Below are 18,785 nucleotides of genomic sequence, written 5' to 3'. Positions count from 1 at the left end.
TTTTACCCACCCACTCAGCCCCAAGAAGACTCTTGGGTTACTGGGTCTAGTCCCCAGTCTTCCAGGGGCCCCTCAGGCTGCATGGGTCCTAGGGGAATAGGAAGGGGGAAAGAAGAAGAGGTGCCAATAGGGAGGTGCCTTCCAGGATTGCAGGGATTGGGGGGAATGCACCTAGCATTTCCCCTGCCCACTCAGGCACAGTGAGCATGCTAAGTTCCTGGAACTTGTCCTCCACCCTCCAAGGCCAGAGGCACTCCTGGGCACTTCCTGCTGTGTTGAGACTAAGCCCCAACTCCCACCCACCCACAGGGCTTTTTCTGGCCTTTTGGGTCTTAGGCATAGGTCCTGCCCACCACCTAAACCCCACCCCTGACTAAGCTTTGCCTCCCACAGCCAAGGCCTTTTCTGGCTTTTTTTTTCTCCTCTTTTTTACTATTGTGGTTATGTTTTACCTTTTGGTTGTTGTTTCATCTGTATATATATATATTTATTCTTTCTAATATATCTGTTAGTTTTCTAATCTTATTTTCTGTTTTATTCTTTGTTAAAGTTCTGCTCCTTTTTCATTTTTTTCTTTCCTTTTCCTTTTTTTTTTCTTTCCTGCCCTGTGCCACTTGCAGGATCTTGGTTCATGAGCCTGGGGTTGGGCCTGGGCTCCTGTGGTGGGAGCTCTGAGTCTAAATCACTGGACTAACGGAGAACTGCAGACCACAGGGGATATTCATTAGAGTGAGGTCTTCTGGAGGTCCTCATCTCGGCACTAAGACAAAGCTCTACCAAAAAGCCTACAATCTCCAGTGCTGGAATCTTCAGGACAAACAACCAGTAAGACAGGAACACAAACTCACCCATCAAAAAAACAAACAATAAAAAATGAGATAACAAAAACGTATCTCACAGATTAAGGAGCAAGGTAGAAACCAACAAAGCCAAATAAATGAAGAGGAAATAGGCAACCTACCTGAAAAATTATTCAGAGTAATGATAGTAAAGATGATCCAGAATCTTGGAAATAAAATGGAGGCATGGATTGAAAAAATACAAGAAATACTTAACAGAGATCTAGAAGAACTAAAGAACAAACAAACAGATATGAACAACACAATAACTGAAATGAAAAATACACTAGAAGGAATGAATAACAGAATAACTGAGGCAGAAGAGCAAATAACTAACCTGGAAGACAGAATGGTAGAAATAGCTGCCAAGGAGCAGAACAAAGAAAAAAGAATGAAAAGACTAAAGACAATCTCAGAGACTTCTGGGAAAACACTAAACATACTAACATTTGAATTATAGTGATTCCAGAAGAAGAAGAGGAAAATAAAGGGTATGAGAAAATATTCAAAGAGATTATAGTGGAAAACTTCCCAAACATGGGAAAAGAAATAGTCACCCAAGCCCAGCAAGAACAGAGAGTCCAGTACAGAATAAACCCCAGGAGAAACACACCAAGACACATATTAATCAAACTAACAAACATTGAATTCAAAGAAAAAAATATTAAAAGCAGTAAGGGAAAATTTTTAAAAAATAATAATAATAAATAAATAAATAAATAAATAAATAAATAAATAAATAAATAAAGAGGAATCCCCATAAGGTATTCACTTGATTTTTTCAGCAGAAACCCTGAAGGCCAGAAGGCATTTGAAGGATATACATAAAGTGATGAAAGAGAAAAAACTAAAACCAAGAGTAATCTATCCAGCAAGGATCTCATTCAGATTTGACAGAGAAAACAAAGCTTTACAGACAAGCAAAAGAGAATTCAGCACCACCAAACCAGTTTTACAACAAATGCTAAAGGGACTTCTCTAGGTGGGAAACACAAGACAAGAAAAAGACCCACAAAAACAAACCACCCAAAATTAAGAAAATGGTAGTAGGAACATACATATTGATAATAACCTTGAATGTAAATGAATTAAATGTTCCAACCAAAAGACACAGACTGGCTGAATGGATACAAAAACAAGACCCATATATATGCTGTCTACAAGAGATCCACCCCATTCAGTCTGTAGGGACACATACACACTGAAAGTGAAGGGATGCAAAAAGATATTCTATGCAAATGGAAATCAAAAGAAAGCTGGAGCAGCAATACTCATATAGAATAAAATAGACTTCAAAATAAAGACTATTACAAAAGAGAAGGAAGTACACTATATAATGATTAAAGGATCAAAGGAAGTACACTATATAATGATCAAAGGGTCAATCTATGAAGAAGATATAACAATTGTAAATATTTATGCACCCAATGTAGGATCACCTCAATAAATAAGGCAAATGCTAACAACCATAAAAGGGGAAATTGACAGTAAAACAATAATTGTAGGGGAGTTTAACACCTTACTTATACCAATGGAAAGATTGTCCAAATAGAAAATAAATAAGGAAACACAAGCTTTAAATGACACAACAGACCAGAAAGACTTAATTGATATTTATAGGGCATTCCATCTCTGAAAGCAGCAGAATACACTTTCTTCTCAGTTGCACACAGAACATTCTCCAAGATAGATTACATCTTGGGTCACAAATCAAGCCTTGAAAAATTTAAGAAAATTAAAATTGTAACTAGCATCTTTTCTGACCACAACGTTATGAGACTGGAAATAAATTACAGGAAAATAATCTGTAAAAAACAGAACTGCATGGAAGCTAAACAGTGCACTACTAAATAACCATGAGATCACAAAAAAAATCAAAGAATAAATTAAAAAAATACATAGAAACAAACGAGAATGAAAACACAATGACCCAAACCTATGGGACACAAAAAAAGCAGTTTTAAGAAGGAAGTTTATAGCAATTCAATATCAACTCAAGAAATAAGAAAATTCTCAAATAAAAATCTAACCTTACACTGAAAACAACTAGAGAAAGAAGAACAAAGAAAACCCAAAGTCTGTAGAAGGAAAGAAATAATAAATATCAGAGTAGAAATAAAAGAAATAGAAATGAATAAAACATTAGCAAAGATCAATAAAACTAAATGTTGGTTCTTTGAGAAGATAAACAAAATTGATAAACCTTTAGCCAAACTCAGTAAGAAAAAAAGAGAGATGACAGAAATCAATAAAATTAGAAATGAAAAAGGAGATGTCACAACTGACACCACAGAAATACAAAGGATTAGAAGTGACTACTACAAAACAACCATATGCCAATAAAATGGACAACCATGAAGAAATGGACAAATACCTGGAATGGTACAATTTTCCAAGACTGAACCAGGAAGAATTAGAAAATATAAACAGACCTAACACAAGTAATGAAATTGAAACTGTAACTAAAAATCTTCAACAATGAAATTCAAGAACCAGGTGGCTTCACAGACGAATTCTATCAAACATTTAGAGAAGAGCTAACACCAATCCGTCTCAAACTCTTCCAAAAAATTGCAGAGGGAGGAATAATCCCAAATTTGTTCTACAAGGCCACCATCACCTTGATACCAAAACCAGCCAAAGATATCACAAAAAAAGAAAATTACAGACCAATATCGCTGATGAACATAGATGCAAAAATCCTGAACTAAGCAGTAGCAAACAGAATCCAGCAACACATTAAAAGGATCATGCAGCATGATCAAGTGGGATTTATGCCAGGAATGCAAGGATTCTTCAATATACCCAAATCAATCAATGTGATACACCATATTGACAAATTAAGGAATAAAAACCATGTGATCATTTCAGTAGATGCAGAAAAAGCTTTTGACATAATTCAACATCACTTTATGATAAAAACTCTCAGGAAAATGTGCATAGATGGAACCTACCTCAACAAAATAAAGTTCATATATGACAAACCCACAGCAAACATCATTCTCATTGGTGAAAAATTGAAAGCATTTCCACTAAGATCAGGAACAGACAAGGAGGTCCACTCTCACCACTCTCACTCAATGTAGCTTTGGAAGTCCTAGCCATGGCAATCAGAGAAGAAAAATGAATACAAATTGGAAAAGAAGAAGTAAAACTGTCAGTTTGCAGACGACATAGAAAATCCTAAAGATGCCACCAGAAAACTACTAGAACTAATCAATGAATCTGGTAAGGCTGTAGGATACAAAATTAAAGCACAGAAATCTCTTGCATTCCTATAAAATAACACAGAAAAATCAGAAAGAGAAAGTAAGGATACTTCCATTTACCACTGCAACAAAAAGAATAAAATACCTAGGAATAAACCTACCTAAGGAGGCAAAAGACTTGTACTCAGAAAACTATAAAATATTGATGAAAGAAATAAAAGATGACATAAACAGTTGGAGAGATATACCATGTTCTTGGATTGCAAGAATCAATACTGTGAAAATGACTACACTACCCAAAGAAATCAGCAGATTCAATGAAATCCTTATTAAAACACCAGTGGCATTCTTCACAGAATTAGAACAAATAATTTTACAATTTGTATGGAAACACAAAAAGAACCTGAATAGCCAAAGCAATCTTGAGAAAAAAAAAAGTAGAGCTATAGGACTCAGGATCCCTGACTTCAGACTATACTATAAAGCTACCATAATCAAGGCAGTATGGTACTGTCCCAAAGACAGACATCCAGATCAATGGAACAGGATAGAAAACCCAGAAATAAAACCATCCATCTATGGTTAATTAATCTATGACAAAGGAGGCTAGAATATACAAAGGAAAAAACACAACCTCGTCAATAATTGGTGCTGGGAAAACTGGACAGCTACATGTAAAATAATGAAATTAGAGCAGTCCCTAACACCGTATGCAAAAATAAACTCCAAATGGATTAAAGACCTAAATGTAAGACTGGATACTATAAAACTCTTAGAGGAAAACAGGAAAAACACTCTGACATAAACCACAGCAAATTCTCTTTGGACCCACATCCTAGAGTAATAAAAATAAAAACAAAAGTAAAAAAATGGGACCTAATTAAACTTAAAAGTTTTGCACAGCAAAGGAAGCCATAAACAAGACGTAAAGACAACCCTCTGAATGGGTGAAAATATTTTCAAGTTAACCAATGGGCAAAGGATTAATCTTCAAAATATACAAAAATCTCATGCAGCTCAGTATAAAAAGAACAAACAACACAATTTAAAAATGGGCAGAGTACCTAAATAGACATTTCACCAAAGAAGAAATACAGATAGCCAAAAGGCACATGAAAAGATGCTCAATATTACTAATTATTAGAGAAATGCAAATCAAAACTACAATGAGGTATTACCTCACACCAGTCAGAATGGCCATCATCAAAAAAATCTACAAACAATAAATGCTGTAGAGGCTGTGTAGAAAAAGGAACACTTTTGCGTTGTTGTTGGGAATGTAAATTGAAAGTCACTATGGAGAACAGTATGGAGGTTCCTTATAAAATTAAAAAATAGAACTACCATATGGCACAGCAATCCCACTACTGGACATACACCCTGAGAAAACCATAATTCTAAAGGACACCATGTACCCCAATTTTCATTGCAGCACTATTTACAATAAGCAGGACGTTGAAACAACCTAAATGTCCAATGATAGATGAATAGATAAAGAAGATGAGGTACATATATACAATGGGATATTACTCAGCCATAAAAAGGAACAAAATTGTGTCATTTGTAGAGATGTAGATGGACATACAGTCTGTCATACAGAGTGAAGTAAGCCAGAAAGAGAAAAACAAATATTGTATATTAACACATATATGTGGAATCTAGAAAAATGGTAGAGATCAACTTATTTTTAGGGCAGGAATAGAGACATAGATATAGAGAATGGACATGTGGACACAGTAGGGAAGGGACTGTGGACAGATTGGGAGATTAGGTTTAACATAAATACACTAGCATGTGTAAAATAGATAGCTAGTGGGAAGCAGCCGCATAGCACAGGGTGCTCAGCTCAGTGGTCAGTGATGACCTAGATGGGTGGGCTGGGGTGGTGGGAGGGAGGTCCAAGGGAGAGTTATATAGATATATATATAGCTGATTCACTTCACTGTACAGCAGAAACTAACACAACATTGTAAAGCAATTTTGCACCAATAATAAATAAAGTTAATTAAAATAAATAAATAAATTTACTTAATTAATTAAACAAATAAAGTAGAGCGCAGTATCTATGTTCTCACTCAGAAATGTTTATTGAACATCTACTCTATACCAGGCACTCTGCAAAGCACAGAGATACAGCAATGAGCAAGAATGGTATTTTCATATCTTATGAAATTTGCAGCCTAGCAAGGGAGACAAAAGGACATTAACATAAATTAAAATTATATTTGATTATTTGTTATTAGAAAACACAACAATCTAATTTATGAAGCAAAATGTACATTAGATACACAGACATAGAAACACACTATTAATATAAGATTATAATGCCTCAATCTCAGTATAATCCTTATAAATCTGACAAAAATAAATAAGGAGTTATAAATTTAACATATTATTTAAGATAGAGTTAAGGGATATACTGGGGTAGGGTCAGAGGAGGTCTAGTGGAATGTCGGGAATTTTACTATTGCCCGTGTATAAAAAGCCCATCCACACCATGGTAGCAAAAACCAACTGGGGAGCTAGATCTCCCACTCCTACCCAAGAGTAATAATAAGGACCCTCAATACTTGAGTGTTAATGAAGTTTGAGTGGAAGATTGGAACTTTTACTTTCACCTAGCAGTAATTAGGCATTGTTCCTCTTCTCTTACTGGAGGAGTGTAAAGGAGAGCCTACTAAAATGAAGGCTTAATTAAGATCCAGAGAGTCATAATATAATATAAAACTATCCTGGTTTCAATCAAAAGTTAGTCTTCATACCAAGAACCAGGAAGATGTTAACTGAATAAAAAAAATCAATAGATGGAAATAACTACTGCAGTTGATAGAGATGAGAGACATAAATATCTGACAAAGATTTTAAAGCAGTCATGATAAAAATGCTTCAATATGCAATAACTAACACACTTGAAGCATGTGAAAACTTACAAAACCTCAACAAAGAAATGGAGCCTTTTGGAAAGAATCAAAAGACATACAGAAGAGCATAGTGCCTATATTTACTTCCAGAAATTTTATGGTGTCAGGCCTTATGCTTAAATCTTTAATCCACTTTGTGTTTATTTTTTATATAGTGTGAGAAAGTAATCCAGTTTGATTCTTTTGGATGTAGCTGTGCAGTTTCCCAACACCATTTATTGAAGAGGATACATACAGATTTTTGTATATTAATTTTGTTTCCTGTAAGTTTACTGAATTCCATGATGAATTCTACTCATTTTTTCTATAATGTCTGGATTTTCTGGTATAGTATCATGTCGCCTCTAAACAGTGATTTTTACTTCTGCTTTACCAAGTTGGATTCCTTTTATTACTATTTCTTGTCTTACTGATGTGGCTATGAGTGTCAATACTATGTTTAATAAGTGGTGCAACTGTGCGTGGGAATGTAAATTGACACAGCCACTATGGAGAACAGTATGGAGGTTACTTAAAAAACTAAAAATAGAGCTACCATATGACCCAGCAATCCCACTACTGGGCATATACCCTGAGAAAACCATAATTCAAAAAGAGTCATGTACCAAAATGTTCATTGCAGCTCTATTTACAATAGCCAGGACATGGAAGCAACCTAAATGTCCAACAGATGAATGGATAAAGAAGATGTGGCACATATATACAATGGAATATTACTCAGCCATAAAAAGAAACGAAATTGACTTATTCGTAGTTAGGTGGATGAACTTAGAGTCTGTCATACAGAGTGAAGTAAGTCAGAAAGAGAAAAACAAATACCATATGCTAACACATATGCATGAAATCTAAAAAAAAAATGGTCATGAAGAACCTAGAGACAAGACGGGAATAAAGACACAGATGTACTAGAGAGTGGACTTGAGGATACAGGGAGGGAGAAGGGTAAGCTGGGACAAAGTGAGAGAGTGGCGTGGACATATATACACTACCAAACATAAAATAGGTAGCTAGTGGGAAGCAGCTGCATAGCACAGGGAGATCAGCTCGGTGCTTTGTGACCACCTATAGAGGTGGGATAAGGATGGTGGGAGGGAGGGAGACGCAAGAGGGGAGGTATGGGGACATATGTATATGTATAACTGATTCACTTTTTTATAAAGCAGAAACTAACACACCATTGTAAAGCAATTGTACTCCAATAAAGAGGTTAAAAAAAAAAAAGTGGTGCGAGTAGGCATCCTTGTCTTGTTCCTTATCTTAGAGGAAATGTTTTCAACTTTTCACAGTTTAATATGATGTTAGCTGTGCACATGTCATATATGGCCTTTATTATTTTCAGACATGGTCCCTCTATACCCATTTTATTGAGGGTTTTTATCACAAATGGATGTTGAATTTTGACAGAACATTTTTCTGCATATTTTGAGATCATCACATAATATTTATTCTTCAATTTGTTAATGTGGTGTGTCACATTGAATGATTTGTAGATATTGAACCATCCTTGCACCCTGGAATAAGTCCCAATTGATTATGGTATTTGATTCTTTTAATGTATTGTTGAATTTAGTTTGACAATCTTTGTTGAGGTTTTTTGTATCTATGTCCATCAGTGATATTGATTTATAATTTTTTGTGATATTCTTGTCTGGTTTTAGTGTCAGGGTGATGCGGGCCTTACAGAATGAGTTCAGAAGTAGTCCTTCCTCTTTAAGTTTTTGGAATACTTTGAGTAGGATATGTGTTAACCTTTACTTAAGAATTTGGTAGAATTCACCTATAAAGCCATCTGGACCTGGACTTTTGTTTCTTGGGAGTGATTTTTTAAATAACTGATTCAATTTCATTATTAATTTGTTTCTTCATATTTTCTATTTCTTCCTGATTCAGTCTTGGGAGATTGTACATTTCTATTAATTTGTCCATTTCTTCTTAATTGTCTATTTATTTGGTGTGTAATTATCTATAGTAATTTTTTTGATATGTCGCCTCAGGAAAGAGAAAGAAAAGCAAAAATAAACTAATGGGATTACATCAAACTAAGAGATTTTGCAAGCAAAGGAAGCTAACAACAAAACGAAAAGGCCACCTACTGAATAGGAAAAGATATTTGTAAACAATATATATGAAAATGGGTTAATATCCAAAGTATACAAAGAACTCATATAACTCAACATCAAAAAACAAAACAAACGACCTGATTAATAAATGGGCAGAGGACCTAAATAGACATGTTTCCAAAGGAAACATCCAGCTGGCCAACAGGCACATGAAAAGATGTTCAACAGCACTGAATATTAGGGAAATGCAAAGCAAAACCACAATGAGATATAATCTCACATCTGTCAGAATGGCTATTATCAAAAAGATCACATATAAAAAATGCTGGTGAGAATGTGGAGAAAAGGTAATTCTCATGCACTATTGGTGGGGATGTAAATTGGTGCACCCACTATGGAAAACAGTATGAAGATTTCTCAAAAAGTTAAAAATAGAGTCACCATATGATCCAGCAATACTACTCCTTGGTATTTATGTGAAGAAATTGAAAACACTAATTTGAAAAGATATATGCACCCCTATGTTCATTGCAGGATTATTTACAATAGCTAAGATGTAGAAGCAAGTTAAGTGCCCATCAATAGGTGAATGGATAAAGAAAATGTGATACACACACACGCACACACACACAAACACATGCCAAAATATTACTCAGCCATTAAGAAGAATGCAATCTTGCATTGAGTGACAGCATGGATGGACCTAGTGGGTATTATGTTAAGTGAAATAATCAGACAGAGAAAGACAAGTACTGTATGACTTCACTTATAAGTGGGGTCTAAAAATCAAAACAAATAAACAAGCATAAATGAACAGAAACAGAGTCATAGATACATAGAATAAACAGGTGCTTGCCCGAGGGGTGGAGTGTGGGGGGGAAGGAGATAAATAGGTAAGGGAGATGAAGAGGTAAAATCTTTTACTTTTAAAATAAATGAGTCATGGGTATAAAATTTCTGTGTGGGGAATATGGTCAATAATTATGTCATAACTTTATATGGTAACATGATAATTAGATTTATCATAGTGATCATTTTTAAATGTGTAGAAATATCCAACAACTATGTTGTGTTCCAGGAAGTAACATAGAGTTGTAGGGCAATTATACTTAAAAAGCAAACATACAAATAAACTCACAGAAAAATAATTCAGATTTGTGGTTACAGGAGGCTGGAAGTATGAAGAGGGTGGAATGGGATGAAGGTAGTGAAAAGGAACAAACTTCCAGTTATAATATAAATAAGTACTAAGAGTGTAATATACAACATGATAAATGTAATTAACACTGCTGTATGTTATATATGAATGTTGTTAAGAGAATATATCTTTTTTAATTTTTAATTTTTTTATTGGGGTATAGTTATTTTGCAACATTGTGTTAGTTTCTACTGTACAGCAAAGTGAAGTAGAATTCCCTGTGCTATACAGCAGTTTCTTATTAGTTATCTATTTTATACATATTAGTGTATATATGTCAATCCCAATCTCCCAGTTCATCCCACCACCATCGCCACTTTCACCTTTTGGTGTCCATACGTTTGTTCTCCACATCTGTGTCTCTATTTATGCCTTGCAAACTGGTTCATCTGTACCATTTTTCTAGATTCCACATATATTCCCTCTTTTTGGATTTCCTTCCCATTTAGGTCACCACAGATCATTTAGTAGAGTTCCCTGTGCTATACAGTACATTCTCATTAGTTATCTATTTTATACATAATAGTGTATATATGTCAATCCCAATCTCCCAGTTCATCCCACCTCCCCCTTACCCTCTTGGTAACCATAAGTTTGTTTTCTACATCTGTGACTCTATTTCTGCTTTGTAGATAAGTTCATCTGTACCATCTGAGCTATTATACAGTATTTGTTTTTCTCTTTCTGACTTACTTCACTCTGTGTGACAGTCTCTAGGTCCATCCACATCTCTACAAATAACCGAATTTAATTCCTTTTTATGGCGAAGTAATATTTCATTGTATATATGTACCACATCTTCTTTATCCATTCATCTGTTGATGGATATTTAGGTTGCTTCCATGACCTGGCTATTGTAAATTGTGCTTCAGTGAACATTGGGGTGCATGTGTCATTTTGAATTATGGTTTTCTCTGGGTATATACCCAGTAGTGGGATTGCTAGGTCATACATTAGTTCTATTTTTAGGTTTTTAAGGAACCTCCATAATGTTCTCCATAGTGGATGTATCAATTTACATTCCTACCAACAGTGGAAGAGGGTTCCCTTTTCTCCACACCTGCTCCAGCATTTATTTTTTGTAGATATTCTGATGATGCCCATTCTAACCATGTGAGGTGATACTTCATTGTAGTTTTTGAGAAGGTAAATCTCAAGAGTTCTCATCACAAGGAAAAATTTTTTTTTCTATTTCTTTAATTTTCTATCTATATGAGATGATGGATATTCACTAAACTTTTTACGGTAATCATTTCATGATGTATGTAAGTCAAATCAATATGCTGTATACCTTGAACTTATACAGTGTTGTATGTCAATTATATCTCAATAAAACTGCAATAAAATGCAAAAAGAAGATATACAGAAGAATGCACAAGTGGAAATTTTAGAATTAAAAAGAATTAAAAGTTATTATAACCAAAATAAAAAGCTCAGTGTATAAACTCAAGAGCAGAACCATGGGGACAGAAGAAAACTCCAGTGAATTCAAAGATAAAATATAGGATATATAAATCAAGTATAACAACAGAGACAAATTAAACTTATTTTAAAGAAAATGGACAGCACCTCAGGGACATGTGAGACTACAACAAAAATTCTACCATTTGTGTTATTGTAGTCCTGGAAGGAGGGAAGAAGCACAGAATGGATAGAAAAGTATTTGAATAAATAATGGACACAAACTTCTCAAATTTGGCAAAAGATATAAAACTAAAGATTGAAGAAGCTTAGGGAATACCAAGCAACATAAAGCTAAAGAACTTCACACTAAGTCACATCATAATTGAACTTTAAAACTTAGGAAAAAGAAAAAAAATTCCTGAATAACCAGAATAAAATGACACCTTACCTATACCAGATTTCTCATTGGAAAGCATGGAGGCAAAAAACTAGAATTGGTAAAATAAATTTGAAAAAAGAAGAAAATAGATGGACTCATCTATTCAAATTCAAGACTTACTACGTAACCACAGTAATCAAGATGGTGTAGTATTGGCTAAGGGATAGACTCATAGATCACCGAAACAGAGTTGAGAACTTGAAATATAATTACACAAATGCCTGAGTTTTACAAAGATGTAAAAATGATTCAGTAGAGGAATGATAAACTTTTCAACAAATGGTGCTATTGTAATTGTATATGCACAGGTACAAAAAATAACTTCAATCTAAATCTGATATCTTAGACAAAAATAAACTTAAAGTAGTACAGGGAGGTAAATGAAAAACATAAAACCATGAAAATAGAAAATATTCAAGATCTAGGGCATGGTAAATAATTATTAGATGTGACATCAAAAAATGATCCACAAAAGTAAAAATTGGTAAACTGAACCTCATAAAAATTAAAATATTTTGCTCTGCAAAAGACCCTGTTAAGAGAGTTAAAAGAGTCACCTAAGAGTGGTAGAAAATAGTTTCAAACCACTTAGTTGACAAAGAACTAGCATCTAAAATATGCAAAGAACTCAAAACTCATCAGCAATAATGCAAACAATCCAGTTAGAAAATGGGCAAAAACATGAGGATAAATTTCATGAAAGAGGTGAATTCTAAAATAATGGTTGTTAGGATAATAATAAAGATAGTGGGATTTATTAGTATGGGAAGGATATAAACCAACATTTTCAGGGTATGGGCCTGATAGCTTGTTTAGCTGACCTTACTGTGTATTGTAGTGTAATGTGGTAGCACGAAGAACTTTGAATTATTAGGGGTAGGTTCAATTCCTATGATTCTCAAAATAAGAGAGCTTAAACCTCTATTATTTACCTATCAAAGTAGTTCTTTTATCAGACATATTTCTTATGTTTGTTGGGGGATACTTGCTGTTACGATGGGTAGTGAGACATGTCATATACACGGGGCTAGTGTTAGAGGTAGGAAGTCTTTTCAGAGTAAGTGCATTAGTTGATCATATAGGAATCGAGGGTAGGATGCTCGAATTCATAGGAAAGATGTTGTCAGTAATAGTGTTTTAACAATGAGGTTGTTAATGAAGTTTAATACTTTTTTGGGTAAATAAGTAGCCTTGGTCTTCTGTTACTAGATTCACAATCTAGTGTTCTTTTTAAACTATATCTACAGTACAGAGGGCCTAAGATGATTTTGGGGATTAGTGATAGGAGTAGGAGTGGAATGATATGTAGGGCTATCAGAGCATGTTCTCGTGTGAAGGAAGGTATAATGCTATTGATATGGTGTGTATGTTTGCTACATTGTGTTGTGATTAGTATATATAAGGAATAGAGGGCAGTAATTGCAATATTGGTTCCTATTCGGATGATAGTGAGGCTTGATCATGAGAAAGTTGATATGACTATGAACAGCTCTCCAATTAGATTGATGGTAGGGGGTAGGGCGTGGTTTGCAGACTTGCTAGTTGTCACCAAGTGGCTATTAATGGGAGAAGAATTTGTAGGCCTTGGCCCAAGACTATGGTTCAACTATGAACTTGCTCATAATTTGAGTTTGCTAGACAAAATAATATAGAGGCCATGAGGCTGTGAGAAATTATTAGGGCAGTAGCCCCTATATAACTTCAAGGGGTTTGAATAAGGATAGCTGTGATAATGAGTGCCATGTGGCTGACTGAGGAATAGGCAATGAGTGGTTTTAGTTCTGTTTGACATAGGTGGATAGAGCTAATTATGATTATTTCCCATAGGGAAAGCATAAGGAAAGGATATTCTATGTGTCCTGTTAGGAGGTTAAGTATTGATGTAATTTGCAGCATGCCGTAGCCCCCGAGCTTCAGTAGTATGGCTGCAAGGACTATGGAGCCTACGACAGGGGCCTCTACGTGTGCTTTGGGTAGTCAAAGGTACACGCCATAAAGGGGCATTTTTAATATAAAGGCTATTATACAGGCTAGTCATGTAAGGACGTTGGACCAGGAGATGGATAGTGGTTGAGCTCAGTACTGGAGCAACAGGAAATTTAAGAATCCTGTAATGTTTTGTAAGTATGTTAATGCCACTAGTAGTGGCAGGGACCCAATTAGTGTATAGAATAGGAAGTAGAGCCCTGCATTAAGTCGTTCTGTTTGGTTGCCTCAGTGGGTAATGATAATAAGGGTGGAGATTAGTGTGGCTTCAAATATAATGTAAAATAGGATTAGTTCTGTGGCAGTAAATGTTGTGATTAAGAGTGTTTGTAATATGATTAGTATTGTAATATAAAGATTTTTTTCGGATTAGTGGCTGTTTGAGAAGGTGGGATTGACTTGCTATTAATATTAGGGGGAGGAGCCAATCCTAATTGTTAGGATTAGAAGTGGTGTGGAAAGGGGGTCAGAAAAGAATGTTAAGGAGTAATTGAGGCTACTGTCATTGAGTTGATTAAGGAGTAGGCTTGTAAAGCTAATTAATAGGCTGTGGGTTGTGTAGTTGATTCAAATCATGTTGTTGTTTGATAGTCAGGTCAGGGGCATTAGTATGATTGTGGGGACGATAAATTTTAGCATTGGAGAAGGTTGAGGTTTTGTACATAGTCAGTACCAATTTATTCGACACTCTTACTAATAAGGCTAATCCGAGAGCCACTTTGCAGGCTACAAATACTAGTAGGATGATTGGTATCATGCTGGCTAAGGTGAAGTGTGAGCTCAAGATTGTTAGGGCTGCTAGGACAAACAGTGATAATATTATACCTTCCAATCAGAGTAGCAAGAATACTAGATGGGATGGATATATTAATAAACCTATAAGAGATATGGTGAAGGCTATTATAATGTATGTATGTACTAGAGACACTTGGTAATTATGAGTTTAATCACAGTCTAATGAGTCGAAATCACTTGTTTTATTTTAAACTAAATACCATATTCAGCCCACTCTAAGCTCTCTTGAGTTCATTCGTGGGCCGGGCTGGTTGCTAGTAGCGAAATTAGAAATAGGGCTATGACAAGTATTGTTTCTAGGTTGTTTGTTTGGGTTGCTCAGGGGAGGGGTAGTAGGAGGGCAATTTCTAGATCAGAGAAGGAAGGTGATTGCCACTAAGAACTTTATAGAAAAGGGTGGGTGGATGGACCCTATGGGATCAAATCTGCATTTGTAGGGGCCTTCTTTTTTCTGTGTAGACGTTTCATTGAGGAAGTCAGAAGGCAATAAGTACGAGTAGCGAGGCTAGTATTGTGTTTGTTAATAGGGTCAGTATGAGGTTTATTGCTCTTTTTCAGGGTGTACCCAAACTAACTGATTGGAAGTCAGTTGCATTCGTTAATACTAAAAGGACTATGAGCCTCACCAATAAATAGATATGTAAAGAAATAGTCATACTACATCTACAAAATGTCAGTATCAAGCAGCAGCTTTGAAGCTGAAGTAGTGGTTAGATGTGAAGTGGACTTTTAATTGGCATAGGAAGCAAACAATAAGAAAGGTGGATCCAATAATTACACGTAGCCCATGGAAACCTGTGGCTACGAAGAAAGTTGACTGGTAGATTCCATCTGAGATTGTAAAAGGGGCTTTGTAGTACTCTGATGCTTGTACTAGTGTAAAATAAAAACCAAGAGTAATTGTAATGAAAAGGGCTTGAAGTATGTGTTTGCAATTTCCTTCTATAAGGCTATGGTGAGCTCAGGTAATCATATGCCAGAGGCTAATAGTATAGAAGTGTTGAGGAATGGGACTTCTATGAGGTTTAAGGGACTTCTAAGAGGTTACTTATACACATGAAAAGTTGCTCAATATTACTAACCATTAAGGAAATACAAATTAAAACCACAATTAGATGCCACCGATTAGAATGGCTACAATAAAAAATCGTAACACATAATATTGATGAGTATTCAGAGAAACTTAATTACTCATATATGGCTGGTGGGAATGGAAAATGGCATAGGCACTCTTGAAAATAGTTTGGCAGTTTCTTATAAACTGAAATGTGCAACTACCATATGACCCAGCAATTGCATTCCTGGGCATTTATTCCAGGTAATTAAATTCTTATATTCAAAGAAATTCCTGTACGTGAATATGTATGATGGTTTTATTCATAATAGGCAAAACCAGGAATCACCCTAAATGTCCTTTAATGGATGAATGATTAAACAATCTATAATTATACCACACAAAGTAATACAAATGAATGAATTAATAAATCTAAACCTAAAACTTTACAAAGGCTACATACAGTATGATCCCATTTATACATTTATACATACATTTATACATACATTTATACATGACGTTCTTGAAATGACAAAATTATGGATAATGAATTACTGGTTTACAGAGGTTATGAGTGAACTAGGGGGTAGGAAAGAAGTGGGTGTGATCATAAAAGTGCAATTAGAAGAATCCTTTTGGTTATAAAAATATTCTGTATCTTAATCAATATTAATATCCTGGTTTTGATATTGCACTCCTTTTGTAAGATGTTACTGTTGGAGGGACCTGGGTAGATGGTAGACAAAACCCCTCTGTATTAATTCTTCCATTTATATGTGAATCTACAATTATCATAAAATAAAAAAAATAATTAAAAAAAGAGATTGGCAGAGTTGAGTATTAAAAATGTCCCATCTTTCTGGTCTTAGTAACATTAAGCACTATTTTCTACTAGTATTCCAATACTGTATCATGCTTCTCATTTCTAATATTTTCTATTTGGTTGAAGCAAACAACCACACTGAGCAACATCAACACTTCTGCCATTAAGTTATAAACCTGTTTGGAGAAACTGAGAGTCCTTTCTTCTCTAGTATTTGTTGATACATAAAGTTCCCAAACTCTTGCAATCAGATGGCTGATTCAAAATAATTTGTTTGGAATAACTAACATTACACATTGTGAGATTGAATGTATTTCCATGGTTACATTATTTTAAATGATTGTAGAATCCTAAGAAAAATACACATTCATATAAGTATGAATTTTAAAAGTACCAGTGCTCATTAAACATGTATAATAAAAGTAAGCATGCTCTGTGTAACAAACATTTAGCTATTTAAAGACAATGATAACCCTGAATTTGCTTAAGCTATTTGAGTAGACAACAGTGCAATTTATAAATTGCAGTTTGCTCATGATTGTGGAAACATGTGATAGAAGATTTCCTTGGAGAATAAACCTTTGCTATTAGCTCTAAAAGAAAATAACATTGTTTTCTCCCTGGGTTAAAATTTTGAGGAAATATTGTCCTTTCAGTTTTTGAAATACGTAAATGTGTGGATGGATAATTATTATGTTTTAAAAATAAGAAATGATTATGGCCCTGTAAACAAACACTTGTGTTTATAAAAACTTAAACTAATTGAACAGTATTATGGGCATTATTCTTTGACTTCTACTGGTCCAAATCATATTTTGAAAGATGGGTGCACATATACATTTTCCCCCTCCAAGTCCCTCCAACGATCATCATTTACATTTAGTAAAATATATTGTTGCTTAGGTAAGAGACCAAGGCACTTTAATGGACTGGACAACTTTAGCAGATTTCAACTCATCAGACATAAATTATAACATGTTTAAGGAATAACTTAAGTGAATACACATATAGTCAATATGTTCTAATTTTAAACAAATTTGGAACAGTAATAAATAAACTAATTCAAGAGTTTTAAGAGCTTAAAATTATTTACTTCTGTGTGCCAATGAATTTTTATAGGCGAAAACTTAATTTGTTGTTAATATTAAGGAAACAAATAATTTTTAGCCACAAAAAATGGAATTACTAAAAAAATTATTAGTCTGATAGCATCCTTCTGGCAAAATAGGTGAGCCTGCATGTTTGACTAAACAAAAACCTTAGATCAGGGACTTAAAACTAAAAGCATACATTAAAAATATATGTTTATAATTGAAATATTTAATTACATAAAATTGTACAGTTGGAATGACTTAAAAGTGAACTTGCTACTGCTGAAAGTGTTTTTGCTTGATTGTTTTGTTTTGTTTTGTTTTTGGTCTATAAGCAGTGTCTTAGAAGTAAGTAGAGCTGAAACTATACCCTCTTTATCATAAAGAAACCAAGTTAAATTTACACTCTAAGTCTCTTCTTCCCTTTCCTATAGCATAGGAGACCATATTAAGAAACACACTGATCATTTGGTAAGTAAATATATCCCAACAAAATGTGAAAAGTATTATTTACCACTTTCTTTGAATTTCAAAACTCTTTGCAATTCAACATAGAGAATATGAATTATTGGAAATATGAATATGTGTTAGACAGGGGGAAAGGGAGAACTAAGTACATTGGGCTAACACAAAATCAGAAAAATGTGAACTTTTCTAAGCAAGCTGTTAACTTATTAAAATATAGTCAATTTATCATGTTGTTTACCATGGTAGAGCATGGCGACAAATCCATGATGAATCCTTAGATTGAGTTCAAATGTAGTTTAATTACAGTCCATTGACCAGTTGAAATACAATCATAGTAGTCAATTATGTGCAGGAAAATAGATCCTGGTTGTTTATTGTATTGTGAAACAAAGAGGAAGAAGCTTCAGATGAAAAAAAATAATGCATTTGTATCCATATGGTTAAAAGTAGAAAATGGAACACAGAAAGAAATTGATTATGATTAATTTAAAAAAAAGA

The sequence above is a fragment of the Mesoplodon bidens genome (assembly GCF_964165515.1).
Source record: "Mesoplodon bidens genome assembly, chromosome: X".
Classification (NCBI taxonomy): domain Eukaryota; kingdom Metazoa; phylum Chordata; class Mammalia; order Artiodactyla; family Ziphiidae; genus Mesoplodon; species Mesoplodon bidens.
The sequence above is the reverse complement of the archived record's forward strand: the minus strand, read 5'-3'. Positions refer to the sequence as shown.